Raw genomic sequence first — 17,240 nt, 5'->3', positions numbered from 1 at the left:
CTCATTAAAAACGCAGATGGTGCTGACACACCTACTGCACAGAATGCCGGGCTGCTGTATAAAGTTCATATTCTGGTGTATTGTCACTTCTGAGTAAACAAGCAGGGCGGCATGCCAGCAACCTCACTTTGACTGCAGTGTTGAACTATTCGTTTGCAAAAGTGAAGACGGAAATTTTGTTATTAAAAGAAAAAACAAGAAAGTGATATGGCAGGTTGGAAGATCTAAAGAGAAGGGGGGAGGGTGATTGTATAAGATGTTTTGGTGCTAAAGCGGGGGGGGGGGGGGGTACTGTGGGTGTTTGAATTTCCTCTTCCTCACTTTCATCTCAGTGATTTCTTGCCTGCAAAGACACTAAGAGAGAATGGCAAAGGTAGTCACAGAACAATAAAAATATGATAAAAGAGTCCAATTGAAAACTGGGGGCAATAAGTTACGAAGACAGTGGAGTGAGTGGAGGACAATCAGAATTTAAAACAAAAGTGAAACCAGTATTACATAGACAAATATCTACACAACTCACTGATTGAATCATAGATTCTATATTTTCATGTGCACACACACACACACAAACATCCATGAGGGAAAAGGTTCTTAACCTGGGTTTAGCGGAGGTCAAGACACCTGACTCAAATGATTCGTGATGATATGCTCTGCTTGGCCATCATTGGCTGCAGGTGATCACGCTACATTGCTTGGCCTATCTGTAGTGTTGGGAATTTGGTGCGCTAAGTAGTCGACTTGAGGGTGTTGTGATGGTACGTCATGTCATTTTTTTGTTTTTTTAATTATTCTAATCCCTTCATATTAACTGTCAAGTAAAGACAGAAAGTGGTCGGTCAAATATGTGCAATATGAATTAACATGTATAACGGAACGTATGGTGTTCCGCAGGGTTAAATTCTGAGGCCTCTGCTGTTTTCATTGTATTTGCTGCCCCTGGGTTCCATCTCAAGAAAACAGCAGTGGTTGCTTTAACGTGCTCTATTAATAGAGTTAAATCCTAACTACGTGATTTGCAATGCCAAGATAAAAAATTCTAGTCCAGCACACCTAGAACTACAAGAACACAACATTTTCTGAGTTAAAGGTGAAGAGAGACAGTTTTGATGAAAAGGCTACTCTCCCTATTCATTTTCTTCACCAGTAAACCCTACACCTATGTCTTGAATATATATTATTTTTTTTATCGGGGGGGGGGGTTCAACAAATAAGGATTCAGTGAATGTGCATAGGAAACTGGTGGCGTTCAGTAGCCTACCTCCAACAAGGTTAAGGCCCCGTCCACACGGCGGCCCCGTTTCAGTGCTTGAAACCGATCTTTTTTGGAACCGGGCTCCAGAGTGGAAAGATTTCAAAACGTGCTCCGTACGTTCCATAGCCGTGTCGTATTCGTTTTGTGCAACCTCCTTAGCTTGCTTCTGCTTTTACAGCAAAATATTTTGCTTGATGTTAAACTTGAATCACCCGGCATTGTCACTTCTCCTGTGTTCGTCTCATTGATCTGTATATATTACTGGATAGCCGCTAGCCCATACACGCCTGTGCAAGTTGTTGAAGCAACAGGGCAGCCATCTTACTCCTCCCATCTCACAATCAGACTACTATATAAACTACTTTGAAGACCCCCTTTTTCTTTTATCACTCAATTCCTAGACCCCAATAACAGATTTGGCAGAGTCATCTTTTGTTGAATTACAGTTATAATTCTTTAATAAAAAAGTTTCCTCCTGTAAACATCATTAAGCTTATAATTTATACATGTATTTAAGGCAAGTTGTAAAATGTCTAAAGTCCTCTTGTGTATGTTTAACAAATTTAAAACATCATAAATAATGCTGTTTCTACTAAGTACTGTCGCAAATATTCTCCAATTTTGATACTGTAAAATGTATGTACAGGATCGTATGCCAGGAAACGTTTCTTGGGAGGAGTAATATGGCAGCCTCGCGGCTTCAAAAGTCTTGGTCTATCGGCTATCCAGTAATCCTTTCAGATCAGTGGTTTGTCTTCTTCGCTGATTTTTCTTCTACGCTTTCCGTTAGCTCCCTGTGGCTACGCTACAGCGCCACTCCAGTCTTGGCATATATATTACAGCCATTAAACGTCCTCAGAGTCTTCTTCTGGACACTCGCATGTCTTGAAACGATTCTGTCTATACAAGATTTGTTTGAGGAAAAAAGCAGACTTTGCTTCCGTGTGAACAGGGCCAGGGAACCACTGCATTAGAGAAATACATGATTCATGATTATCTACATCAATCCATTTTCTATGCTGGAGCCTATCCCAGTACTGGTCTGTACTGGTCGCTAGCCAATTGCAGGGTACATATAGATAAACATACACAAACAATAATTTGAATAATGTGTCTTGCCTTTGTTTGAATGAATGACTGCATTATTCAGCTCTCTCCCACTTGAACTGTACGGGTTCAATTGTGTGTGAGACATTCTGACCGCACTTTGTTGGCTCATCTGACAAACAATTGATTGGCTAATTGAACTTAGGAAACCTTTCATGTTTCGACATGTATTCCTGGATAGATGATGACGATGACATGTTTGAAGAAGAAAGTCCCCGCTGTAATCATGACACCCTGTCAGCTTCAAATGGATTAGTGCTTGATTTTCATGGCGGCGCAGGGCTCAATTGTGAGGGAGTGGCGGGATGACAGGAGCGGGTTGGAAGACAGCAAAAGGCAAATGCATTTCAGAGAAGGTGATTTGAAAGCAGGATGCATGCCTTCATCATATGCAAGAAAGTTGTTTAAAGCTGACATTTTTGCAGTAGAAGGTCCTGCTTTACAAAAAAAATACAGCAAAATGTTTCCCTTGATTAAATGTATACAATTTATGATAGTTCTGTGTTTATATTGTGGTTTGTGTTTGTGTTCCAAGGACTTGCGTGTTGCAATCATGCAAGTGAGGGTGTTACTGGAGCTGCAAATTATACACAGTGTGAGATCTCGCCATTGGTGGACTATGCCATCTGTTTATTATGCTACATTTGATATGAATCATTTAACAAATGTTTATTTTTGAGATATTGGTTTGTGAGATTTGAATAACAAATGTTTTAATTGTTAGACAAAACAGTTTTGGTTACTAAGAAATGGATACGCCATTATTGTTGCATTTGTTAAAACATTATTTCAAATTAGAAGGTGCACTGTCAATTATTTTAAATGTAATAATCACCTGACAGCTGTTGCAAATTCTGGTACAATGATATAATAAAGGACAATTAATGTTGAATTAGACTGTAATTATCATTAGTGTGTACACTATGTACGTTATAAAAATGACTTAAAAAATTCCAATGGAAATTTTCAATGGGCCTGCTAACTGTTGCATTGCCAAAGCCAGGGTCGTCCCTGACCAAACTGGGGCATAAGTGAAATTTTTGTTAAGTTCATTTGATTTCCTTATCGTTCAGTTTCCTTGATGATCGATGGTGGGCAGAGTCTGCTGCTGTGCACCAGCGAGCAAAGTAATCTTTTTAATTGTAATCTCTTTCTTTTATATGCCCTGCAGCAGTGGCAAGAAGTAGATGGATTATTAGTTTTGCTTACTGGCATGCATTTGACCTTTTGGAGGTTTCCCCAATTTGTAGAAGTTTCCAAGTACTCCTTTCCACCAGGGCTGCATCAATCAGCGCGTACTTTGTTTATTATTTGTTTAGTATAGCATTACTTACCTCTTAACACATGCACAATCATGACAGTACAACAGTAACAATACTGTAAATTAGGGTTTACCAAGGTGGTGCCCCGTGGGTAGCAGGTAACCCCAATGATGAAAGTGACGGCTCTGTTGTTGCACAGGGTGACAAGTTAATTAGCAAATTAGCAAAATGATTTAAAGATGCTTTAAAGCTGTTCTCTGTAACAATTTGGCCTCTTTATTGGACCATTTATGACTGAAGCACAATAACTTTTCACGATGGGTACTCCTGGCCGTTGGCCAATGGTTTTCAGACTGGATTTGGTTTTGAATTTCCCACCCTCTGTCTGCGGATGTGACATCATTGTGCATGTGAAGAAGGGAGTGTGCAGTTAAATTTTTCGTCAACAGATGGCAGTAGCGATTCGAAGCCACTCAATTAAATCCGCTGTTTTGGATGACTTTCCCTCTCTCTTTCAATTCACAAAAGTGTAACCCTACAATAATAAGATTGGCTATGCTGTGTTATGCCAAAGCTGGCTCCGCAGCAGGACATTATCACCGTCTCGTCTCATTTGCTTATAACACCACAGACTTCACACTCCTAGTGTGTTGGTTCACTTTTATGAAATAGTCCTGGAGAAACGCTACGTAGTCAGACATTTAGACAACATTGAGATGTAATTGTTAGGTTGTCATAATTTACAAGCGGGGGTGGGGGTGGGGTTGGTTATGTTGCCAACATGAAAGAAAAACAGCAATAATAATATTATCTGTTCAGATTGAAGCTTTCTAATCGGTACGAAGATCTACTCGGTACAAGCACAAACCCTCATTATGCCTGCTGAAACCCAACACATTATTATTTTTTTGTGTATATTGTAATGGACTATTAACCACGGAGATGACGGGACTTCCGACTTACGGGTTTTCACCCTTCAACTTTGTTTCCGTTTCCGGTTTGCGACGTGTGGGCCCAGTACTTGCACTTCCGCCTTTGTGCCGCTCGGTTGCGCGTTCCCGTCGACGAGTGTGAGGCTGCGAGTGTGTAGTGAGTGTCTCAGTGTCCGAAGCATTTCAGATAGCCAAGACGCCCTCCCGCCGATGAGCAGGAGCGCACGGTTGGGGGGTGCAGGGGTGGGGGTGCAAGTGTTGGAACGCGGCCAGCAGTGGCCGGAAACGGCGCTGAAGTGTAAAACCCGGAAGTCGGAAGTTCGTGGCTTCCACCCCATGGGAGGCACTTGCAGTATTTTCACCGTTACGGTTACTTTTGTTTTCACTTGCTTATTTCCTACAGTAAAGTTGGCAGTATTTGTTTTTGCTCATATTTGTATGTACCATATTTTGTCCGACACGTCGGAGTGGTCGCTCCGCAGTTGCACCAGTCAAATAAATGCATCATGAAGAAGAAAAAAACCCTATGTAAGTCACACTGTACTGTCGCATTTCAAAAAGCCAAGCCTGAGAACAGCAGTGCTTGTACTCACACCTAAAATCTCTGTTCCAATTCTTACACTTCTAAATACAGAAAATATTTTCTTTTTAGTTTAAAATGGCTTGCTTTAACTACAGTGCATTGTGGCTGGATAAGAATTTTGGCATTTGAAGCATAATAAATAATTGAATGTTGTTGCGCACATTATTTCAGAAGGTAATGGTTGTGGCAGGATTCTACCTTTAGCCGCAATGTGACACAATTTTTGTCTCAGAAATTTCCTTTCCAATCCTTTTTTTTTTCCTTTTTAAGAGCTCAGTATTGTTCATTCGGTAATGTCATCATCATTGCTCTCCTTTTTTAAATTGTATTGTATTTATTTTTTATTATTTTGTATGTGGGTGAGTATGTGTATGTGTGTGCGTGCGTGCGTGCGAGTGTATTCGTTAGCTCACCAAAAACCTATTAAAAAAAATCCCATACCGTTCACCTAAACCGAACACCGCCGTCAGGAGACCTGAGGAAGGACCAAAGAAAACAAAGGAAAGTGAAATCCAGCACCGACCAGACACCACCCACCGGGCCACCAACCAGAGTTCTTCACCAACCCCAGAAACATCTAAATTCCAACAGATCAGGGAGACCTCAAGAGACCAAAGGAGAGACTAAGGAAAGGAAGGAAGGACAAACGAAGCAGAGTGAGATCCACAGACACCAGCCTCCACCGATTCAATGACCTGAGGAAGAAGCAGATTGTGTCTGAGTTTTGATAGATGCTGCTGTGGTGGATCTGGCATGCATGAAAATCTCCACCAAAGAGGGGAGCCGCCGACCCCTGCCAGGACAGAGCAAGCGCAACACCTCAGGGCCCCCCAGGCCGCGACAGCACCAAAGGACGACCCCCGGGCCCCGCCAGGGCCACCGGCCGGAGAGCAAACCCAGGAGCAGGAGCGCCCCCCACCCCAACACGGCCCGCGCCCCCAACCCAACGCAGCAGGACGGGGCACTGCAGGCCCACCAGGCACCCCACCCGTCCACAGCCCCAGCTCCTTTCCTATCCTATCCGAACGAGATGACCCGGAACTACTTGGAGGATAGGAGCATTCCAATTCTACAAATGTTTAGAAAAGGTGCCTGTAAGCCACCTTTAAGCCACCTTTACCAAACCTTACTTCTGATCAACTTTTTTGAAAGGATATTATCTACAATTCTTGCGGCAGCAAATTTTAAAGCAACAGGGCACCGACGTAGTTGGCAGTCTATGTGTAGACGCTTAAGATTCACGCTCAAGACTTTAAATGTAAAAAACTAAACAAACAAAAAATCACTCATTTAATAAAAACAGTAATACAACTTTATTCTGTCACAAGTGGATAGTCGAAACCAAGAAATATACGTTCAAAGCAAAAGGGACATAACTAAAATTATATACATCGTTATATACATCGTCCGTTACTTTTTTGAGAAGTTCCAAAATCAATGAAAAACATCAGCATCATAGCGCCTTCACAAAATCATTTGGTGTCTGTATCTTTTTTTGTTTTGTTTTGTTCCCACCTGTCCTCTTCAGCCGGATCCCTTGTGTAAACTCCCTCCAACCACTCGTCTTGTCCAGTTGTGCCTTGTTGTCTTGCCAGTTTGTTTGTATTTCGTTCTTTCGGGCTCTGTCAGATCATGTTGCTGTTCCAAGTCACGTCCCCCTTGTCTTGTCATGATACTTACAGTATAGTGATGAGTATTTTGAGGACTTTGTAATTTTTATTTAGTTTTTTCTCAGTATCCTTTTCAGCGTTTTTTTTGGGGGGAAATGAATTTTTTTGTTCATTAAACCCTGCGCCTTGCTCCTCCTGCTTTCCTGTGTTTTGGTCCACCACTTACAAACCCACCCATGAGAGCAGAATAGTATGTGTAAAATGTGTTGCTTATGTACTGGCTTGCTCAATACACCACATTTTACAGAGCATGGGTTTCCGACATTCACAATCAATGACATAGCTAAGAATAGTCTTGACAAAGAATCTATAATGCCAATTAAACAATTCAAACCTCAACACTCTTTAATTTCCTTTGAATGTGGAAAAAAACCCATCAGGAAGTGAATGAAGTCTGACTTTGTTTTACTTTACTTAAGATGCTAAGCACAAAGCCACAACATTATGCATCTCAATACAATATCTACTTTAAGAGATGTACCAAATACAGCACCTTTACACAGATTGTAATGTTAATTTGTTTGAAACGGTCAGAGTTGTATTATTTTGTATTACCCTGACTTGAGAAATTCTGAGTCTGTACACACTTTTCAATCAAATTTATAAATAGACAGGAAGTTCATCTCTGAAGAGTAACGTGCACTGTTCTATTGCTTTAAAAAACTGCTTTAATATTGTGAACTTCTTTCACAGAGCGGGAGCCTATTCCTGCTGATTTAAGGCAAAAGGCAGATAACACCTTGGATTGGTCAACAGTCAATGGCAGGGCACAAAAGACAACCATTCACACTTAAATTCACACTTCCGCCTGTTACGCTGTGGTCACGGAGCGGCGTGGTGTCTGTCGGCGTGTGAAGTGGAGGACCCAAAATGCAGGGAGGCAGGAGATCCACAGCAGGAGTGCGGGCGAGACTGGCGTGCTTTATTTTACAGAAAACACTAACCAGGTACTGGTTAATGCTAACTAAACAACAAACTGAAAAGATACAAAATCAAAGTGACAGACAGAACTCCGGTGGTGACCATGACCAGCGGCAATGATCCCACGCCGACTGATCACCACCCGGGAACTAAATACACCCACACTAATTGGGTAACTAGCCACACCTGGGGCCAGGCACAAGTGGCTGAGGGCCCGGATTACTCAACCCGCGGAAGGGCTGGAACCCACTCAGGACCAATCGGGACCCTCAACCAAAACCAGATCTTCCCGGACATGACACCGCCAGTCACTAAGCAGGAATCAATCCGATGTTAGCAGCGCAAAAGTCAACCACTACATGACAACCGACCTCGGCAAGCAGTTTCTTGTTTGGTGACATCCAATACCTTGCTTCAAAAACCTAACATTTTCTCACACTTTTATTGCAGTTGTTTTGCCTGATATCTGGAGGATCTCAATTCACAGTGCTTAAAATATATGAGCAAATCCAGCAGTTTAAAGAACCTTGGGTTTCTTTTCAGAAACGAAATGTTTAAGGCATAGTAGACTAGATCAATATCATGTGAATGTGATTGATTGATGGCTAATGAGAGTTGTCAATTTGTATGACCACAAGTCAATATATTAGTGCTGTCAAAACTAAAACTAACTCATTGATTATTCCCCAAAAAATTATCGCATTAATCATGTATTAACGCAGATTAATCACACTATTAAATTTAATGATGCTTTAGCTTGACAGTGGATAGTTACATTTAAGGTAGCACAGGTTGTGTTTGGGCAATAGACACACCCGTCGCCATGGGCGGGCCGTAGGGGTCTGTGCCCGCCCACCAAGATGATTGTGCCCCCCATTTTTTAGGCATGGATCTCTAAAATGGTTCTCCTTTTCAATTATTATATTTTTCATTCATTCTGTTTAGACACTCTTATGTCCGAATGTCAGTAAACGCAACACAGGTCTCGCTGACGGTGGAGGAGGTACTGAAGTGTTGGCTGCTTGTGTTCATTGCTGCTATACTGCTCTCCGCTCGTGAATTATTCTTGTTTTTGGCGTCGGCTACGGTAGCCGTTTGTTCAAGACATATAAAAGGGTGACATTCCCAAACAACGTTTGCTGGCGGCATTCTTGCAAGATGTCACAATATGAAGAAATAGTGGTGTGATTGTGTTTGATTGATGGCCAGTCTTATCTGCAACAGCCATCACAGCCTTACTGAAAGTAATGTTAGGTAGGCCTACGCTGGCTTATACGCGACAATGTTGGCGTACAAGACAAGTTTCCAAGGATGCTGGCGAGGACGCTGGCGCACAAGACAAGTGAGGAGGGACATACTACAAACTACATTTGTGTCGGCAACTAAAGAGCCACTTGAATTGAAAAAATAAACCATGGGAGCCACATATCGTTTGGGCATCTAAAATGAAGTAGGATTTTGCTTTCCTTTTTTGTGTTTAATTCTGCTGCAGACACCGTTCAAACAGGTGGCCCATTCGAAGCGATATGTCAGCACATCCGCCATATTGGATGTGGCAATTGTATTCACCATTAAATGTTGGCAAATAATTAGTAAGATTGAGTTAGAATGGGATAATATTATCAAAGGTAATGGTTCCTTATTAATCCAATGAGTTGTGGCTTGATAATACATCTCCAAGGAGAAACTGAACAAGGCATCTTTACAAATAGCTTCACTTTGCCTCATCCAATATGGCTGCAGCGTCAACGTACTAGCAACGGCGTTGCCGTCTACTGTATGTGTAAGTACTGTAAATGATAATACTGTCACCGGGCACCATTCAATGGATAGATGCACGGCAGTGCTATGTGAATTTATACAAATATTTAGGGAAAGTTAATGCTGTCTGTAGTGTATTCATAATAATTGAGCCCACCCATGCATTTCATGTGCCCCCCTTAAGCCTGAGCTCTGGTGATGGGTCTGGCAATAGACATAACTACATGCATTAAAGTAATACATTTAATAAATGTTTATGTATTACACTCAGAATATTGGGGTCATTTTTTTGTCATTTTGAATTATTTAAGTAATTGACTGATTAGAAAAGAGGAGAATGAGAGTGTGCAGTAGGTCAAACAATGTTGAAGATTTTCTTAGAACATTAAATGTAGAAATAATTAACACATAACAAGTGCTCTTTAAATTTGGCGGGCACATTTTTTTGATAAAAAAGCCTTTTGAATTCAGCAATTAATCACGATTAATCAAAATTCTAAGATGTGATTAATCTGATTTAAAAATCTAATCGTTTACAGCTCTAATATATATATTAGTAGTGCAACGGATCATCATTGATCCGTGGACGGTTCTGATCAGGCCCCACGGTTCTGGTCACGCCCGATCCGCAGATAGGTCGATGGGGGTGAAAAAACAAAAACAAAGTTTGTATTCTCAATCGGGAACATTCTGACATGTCAAGAAAGCTGAAACATACTCAACGTAACAGGATAAACCTAACTTCAGAATAAAGTTGACTAAATACAGTAATATATTGACGGCAATGCAGATAGCCTTAGTACACTTTTACCTCGAAGTTGACCCACGTCGTGGCGTGATAGCTAACTTGATTTCCATTTTAGGCGTTACTTTGATTGAAATTGTAGTTGCAACCAACATCAACACAACACTATCTCAAACTCATGTTCAATCGCTAATTAAGGACGCTAAGAAACCGCTAATTAATTACGCCGTCATTGTATAAAACGGCAGAAGTCTCCGACATAAGTGGCTAGCGGCTACCTGTTAGCATGACCATCGAATGTCTTGGCTGCCGGCTGGGGTAAGTTTGACAGCTGGTACCTGGCTTACTTTAATAATTTTTCAATATTCTGGACCAAGGCTACTTTGTAATTCACTCTCCATGTTAGAGATGAAAGATAAATAGAACTTTGTCTTTATTTTACAAAACACTTCTGCCCATTAAAAAAGAAAAACATTCAACTGAATATGTCAAACTTAGCTGTTTAGATTATAGAAACTTAACTTTAAGCCATTAATACCTTGTTATTTTACACATGAACCATGTAAAAATAAGAATGTTTTCTGCCTTATAATTGCTTTGTGTTCCTAAATCCTAAATGGCTGTATTAGACATATTACATTTATTTATTTTAATTTAATAGGAAAAGGTGTTTTGCAAAATAAATGAAGACACTAAATCCTACATTGCTATGTTAGACATTTTGAATTGATGTTTATTTAAATTTAATAGAAAAAGCGCTTTACAAAATAAATGAAAACCCGAAAAACGATCCGATCCGTGACTCAAATCCGTGATCCGATCCGAACCGTAACTTTTGTGATCCGTTGCACCACTAATACAGTATATATATATATATATATTTTTTTTTTTTTTAACAAAGACTGCACCTATCAGTGTTTAGTGTGCGACCCGTTTCTTGGGGGGTGTTGAGTTGCGCCATGCACGGGCTTTACAATTTTATGCCAGAGGTGGCAGTTGTGAGTAAGTGACCAAGTTCACAATGCTCCTTTCAAGTAAAAAGTGATGGTTAGAGATGAGTGATGGGGGTCAGCATCCTAACTGCATAGTTAACAATGCCAAGTTGAGCAATTCTGGACCAGCACAACTAGCTATCTAGCAAAACTAAACACTTCCTTAAGATGCATGGAGATGGGGAATACAAGGACACAGCCCTTTCTGAATGTAAGGTAAAGAGAGCCAGATTTGATGAAAAGGTTATTCTCCTTGTTCATTTTGTTCACCAGTAAACCCTATGCCTATATCTTGAATTTGAAAATAATCATATTTTATTTTTCAATAAAGAAGGGTTCAGTGCATGCGCATGGGTTCAGTGTGGCTCAGTATCTCCAAAAAGGTGAAGAAACACTGGTATCCATTAAAAATTAGAACATATTTAGTGTGTTCACAAATAAATGGATATTTCACAGAGGGCCCATCTGTGTTGAGCCCTGTAAAACTTAAAGCAATACAGATATTTCAAATGTGTTTTTGTATGCAATACCTTGTTAGCAAACTGAAACAGAACTGACAAAGCATCTATGACAAACAGAGCTGTGTGTTATAGATGCTTTATCAAGAAAATGAAAGAGCCAAGAGCAGCCCTTACAACCTGAAGTAGCCTAACTAATGACTTCACAAGCACTTCTTCTGTTTTATGTTTCCAGATGTTCTGAGTTGTTGTCTTGTTTTATTTTGATCTGTGGGAAAGGAAGCACAACAAAGAAGAAAACAAGGTCCTGAAGTGCTCCCCCATGAGAGTGCTGATGTGCGTCTCCTTGCTGCCTCCAGGGACGTCTACCATCCTCCTTCACCCACTTCAGGGGAATCTTCTGTCCCCAAAGACTAGGGCCATGTACCAGCTCTCTGTGATAACTAGGGCATCTGGGAGGAAACTTCACAGCATCATTAAAGGAGTGTTTGTGGCTTACGCGCTGACTTTGTGCATGCATGATGTTTGTGTGTGTGTGTGTGTTTGCATCTTTCATCCCAAACCTACTTTTAGGAGAAACATTCAATAAGTTGCCATTGCAAATTAAATATCATTGACAACTACCTAATCTATGTCCATAAAGTGTTGGAAATTGTCTTTTATAGTGATTGTGATGGAATTTAACATACTGAAACTTGTGAGTGGTGTATTTTCATCCAAATATGACACATCAAAATAACACTACATGCCATTAACAAATCTTATGAGCTCCAGTTCATTTCTTCTCATACGGTCACAGTCTCTTGTTAATGCAAAGTGTTTTGTTGTTGTTTTTATTTGTTCATTTGTTTCTTTTGGACAATCATTGAGACAATTTAAGACGTTCAACTTTCACATACAATTACACCCGAAAAGAAAAGTGCAACGTGAGACCAACTACAGAGAAGAAAAAAACACTAAATTGTCCACTAAGTCATTACTGTAAGTCAGCGAATAAACTGTACATCTACGGCAATGGCTTCTTCTTGACTCCCTGTTCCAATGATGTAGAAATAGTAAGATAGAGGCCCCACTCACTTTGCAAAACATGAAATAACACTATACATAAGAGTCCCATTGGGCTTCTTCCCCTCTTTGCAGTTGCTGACAAAATATTGACACAGAAGGGAAAAGACACTTTCTCACATGCATCACATACTTTGAAATCCTTCTGAATGATTGATGTATCGAAAAGGGTTATGAGGACAATGTTGGGCTAACCTACTTTCATTTTTTAAGTATTATGTATTATTCTTTTTTTTAATACAGTATATTATTGTAAAAACGCAATAGCCCATGGGAGCAAAAATAAAAAAAAGAATCCAGCACTGTCACACTTTACTGTAATTGACCACAGTGGTACTGTAAAACGTTTTGCATCATGGGGAGGAGCACAAAAAGACGGGGGTGGGAGGGGATGAATTTGTGCCTGCCAATGTTTTATTCACCAATAAGGAAAACTTTCTATCAGCTAGCAAGTTCAACTGGACATATGAATGACACACGCATATAACTTGCCAGTTAGCTAAAACTCACACATTTCCTACCTAACATCAGTGTTGTATGGGAATTAAATAAATTTTCCTTCTCTGGTGATCAGGTGCAATATCTAACCATTTATGTTACAATTGCTAAGCAAAAACTCGGGACAGTCTTTTATTTTCATGTGGATAATTAGTGTATTCTTTGCTGATTTAGAATATTGACACATTAAGTAACTGGCTGGTTTTATTTCATGATTGCCGAAAGGCATAACTCCTTAGGCATAACAAAGCTTTGTTGATGTGCTTGCGCTTTCCTACAAAATCCTTCCAGCAATAGAACACGAATGGGCATGAAGCATTACTCCGCATATAGTTCATTTAGCTATTGGAGAATTAGCCATTTCCATTGCAGAGAGGGCATACACCTACCAGCCTAAACCTATGAACCACATTTTAAGCCTACGACAGGTGCTGCCAAAACTACTTATTACTTATTATCATTCAACATTCCTGTTACATTAACTATTATGTGTCCTCTTTTAAAAGTGGCAGCCACACCAGATCGCGTGCAGCTGACTATCAACAACAATCGACACCCCACGATTGATTGGTTTCAGGTAAAAATTATATGTGACTTTCAATGAGAATCAAATAATTGCAGCGACAGGCAAGGTGGCAGCCGCCTTCAAAATCAATGGGCACCAACAGGAGAGCCCATATCACGCCGATCTTAAAGACACTGCATTGGCTCCCTGTCACTTTTAGAATACATTTTAAAATCCTGGTCTTGACTTTCTGGACAGGCCATGTTATATTACTGGCCATATCCAGCCGTACACATCCACGCGGAGCCTGAGGTCTGCAAACCAGACCCCGCTCATGGTCCCTCGGACGCGTTATAAAACGCAAGGGGACAGATCTTTTAAAGCAGTAGCTTCATGTCTCTGGAATGAACTCCCTCTGCGTTCCCTGGATTGTGTAGAGACAAAAATAAAATACAAAAATAAACATTTTAAAAAACTTTCTAATATACTTTTATTGTATTTTACTAAACCTTATTGTATTTTATACTTTTTTTTGCCTCACTGCTTTTTATATTTATGCTGTAGATACTGTACATATACATGTGTGTCTATATATAAAGTATAAATACATGTTTCTGTTTTATGGCATTGTATTTTATATAGCTTTGTATGAGAGGCTGTCCTCTTTTTGTGAAGTGCTTTGTGACTTCTGTCAGTGAAAAGCGCTACATAAATAAAGCTTACTTACTTACTTACTTACTTACTTACTTACTTACTTACTTACTTACTTATTTACCAATACACACATTACATTTGTTTTTGCATCCAAATTTTCTCCTGCTGCGTCGTCTGGCTTCCTAGCCTGGCTAATAAAAGGAATGGCTTAATGTAACCAAGATTTCAAGAATAATTCTCCACTCTGATTATACTCAATACAGAATTTAAACAGCAATCTTCAATTTTTTTAAATCCAATGTAGTCTATTTCAGTAATTTCCCAACAACTGCAATGAGCCCGCTATTCGTGGGGGTAGGAACGGTCCAGCCTAAAAATAACAAATATCTGTGAATAATTGATACCCATTCAATTATAAATAAATAAATAAACCTTAACCCCAAAAATTCTTAAATAAGTGGGAATTCCCATACTTTATCTTATGATTAGCAAATATCAATTCCTTCCCATTATAGTTGTTGTACATTGTAGGGTAGTATATAATATTTTTAATAAATGCTGTTCTTTTTTCTGGTTCAATAGTTGACACATGTTTGTAGATGATGAGCATAGAATGAGCTGCTGTGGGAAGGAGCATCTTTTGTGGACTGGGTGTGCTGCTTTAAACCACATTTGCGATGGTTAGCTCACTGCGTTGAGCATCCGCACCATGTGTAGAGGCTCGTCCTCGGAGCAGGCGACCCCGGTTCGATTCCTTTCCTACAGGTCATTCCTTCTCTCTCCTGTTTCCGATCAGCTCTTCAGCAGTCGTGCCAATTAAAAGCTAACCCCCCCCCCCCCCCCCCCAAAAAAAAACATTTATACTGAAAAGGACATCACGTGGGCTTAGGGGTCAGGTAATGACCAAACCCAGAATACAGGTGATTGGTCGTTACTTGAGAGGTCGTTACTCTGAGCACCTGTGATGTCATTTTCAGTCGACAGTAAGTGGCAAAATGTGTTTTTAAAAGTATTAATTGTACATGAAAAGTAATGAAGTTATCTAGAAAAAATATTAACTTCTTACTGCTGAAAATGACTAAAGTCAAGTATTTAATTTGAATGAATTAACTATATACAAAACATTAACTTTTTATTGCTGAAAATGGCAAAATGAGTCAAGTATACCTTTAATGACTTTTTTTCCCTCAGACAACAATTGATGATAGTGTTGTCCTGCATGTAAGTCAAAGCCACCAATGAAGCCACCTGTATTTTTTTTTTCAAACAGATTCCTGCAAATGTGGAATAGTGCCTCAATTGTATGCTTTACGGCCCAGAAAGTATCCTTTCGATTGCCCTGCTCAAAGCACTTGATTTTGTTCATACAGAACTTTTTTTTTTTCAAGTCTAACAACACACTCTCCAACTTTTTCTTTAGACGTGCAGGGCTGTATCAATAAGATGCCACTACCTGCTTTATCTACAGTACAAAGGAATTGTTTGAAATGCACGGGAAATTTAACCTTGCAAGGTTGCTGAATTTGAAAGAACACAGTTGTGCAATATTACAAATCAATTTGCCTAGTTTTACACTGACGGTTGTGGAAAGTCAAAACAAGAACTGATTTTAAGGCTTTTTCTCAGTGTTTCCAGTTGTTTTTTTGCTACTTGCATTTCAGCAACATTCCTTGTCAAGATAACACTGTACAGATAGATGTAATGTAACTTACTTTTTGTTGATCTCATTGGGCAGTTAGTGGGTAGAAACCATGATATATTTTTAATTGTTCATAATTTATTCTTATCATGATAAGCAATGGTTGGCTGGTTCCATATAGATGTACAATCTGCTGTATATGCACACCACACAGAGAACCAGACCACCTACATGCGGGCAATCAAGGAGAGATGTCAGAGTGATAGGGAGCACAAATGGTGGGAAAAAGGGCACCTTGACAGTATTCAGGAGGAAGACTAAAACCTCACCAACCAATAGTTGCATATGATTTTTTTCACACAGTAGGACTTGAACTGTGATCCTCCAGTTCCAAAATCCAAGTCCTTCCAGACAGAGAGACTGCCAGTTTGACAGTTTTCTTTAAAGGGTCCAGATCAACAGCCGGTGAGATTAAAGCTGGGCATACACTATGCAAATGAAGCCAATTTCAAGCACGACTGATTAATTCACACCCACTGCTCAGCATACGACCTGCCCATATGGAATGAAGGGAAACCGTCATTAGTTGTTGATAGTCGAGATGGTTGAAGCTGCACAGTCAGTCTCTGCCATTTTCTCCTGTTTTGAGTCCACTAAAACATCAATATACAATATGATAAAATAACTTACAGGACTGAAGTTCCTGTGGTGCGATAGAGCCGATAGGTAGTGATATGGTCGAACCAACTAAAATAAACGACGCGCTAACAAAACTGATGATGCTATAGTAACCTTTAATAACTTGGCATTTGAACCCAAACAGTTTGCCAGGAGCCATTTAGGAGACACCGTTGACAAGTGGAAGAAGGTGCGCTGGTCATATGAGACCAAAATTGAACTTTTTGGCCTACATTTCAAACGCTATGTTTTGTGTAAGAAAAACACTGCTCTTCAGTCTCAATACATCCTCCCCACTGCCAAAAATGATGGTGCACAGCAAAATCAAAAGTGTTAAATTGTCAGTGTTATAGGTGATAATACAAATTTAGAGTCAATTCAACTCTTGTTAAGTTTAATTTAACTCCAACATGACATTTCCTCAGAAAGTGTGAGTGTTGATTCAGAGAGTCAATTGTCAGATGTTCCAATACCTTCTAGAATGTTCATTTTACTCAAAAAAAGTGTTCACGGCC

At 39.9% G+C, this 17,240-nt stretch overlaps 1 protein-coding gene across 1 annotated transcript in view; it reads right to left on the bottom strand.

The window, feature by feature from the left end:
* Positions 1-17,240, bottom strand: part of LOC147170162 (uncharacterized) — a 246,389-nt gene that overhangs the window by 34,136 nt on the left and 195,013 nt on the right. The window lies entirely within an intron of this gene.

This window comes from Leptonotus elevatus, chromosome 8, assembly GCF_054856555.1.
Source record: "Leptonotus elevatus isolate MCC_2025b chromosome 8, RoL_Lele_1.0, whole genome shotgun sequence".
Taxonomy (NCBI): domain Eukaryota; kingdom Metazoa; phylum Chordata; class Actinopteri; order Syngnathiformes; family Syngnathidae; genus Leptonotus; species Leptonotus elevatus.
This window is presented reverse-complemented; position numbering and strand designations above follow the sequence as displayed.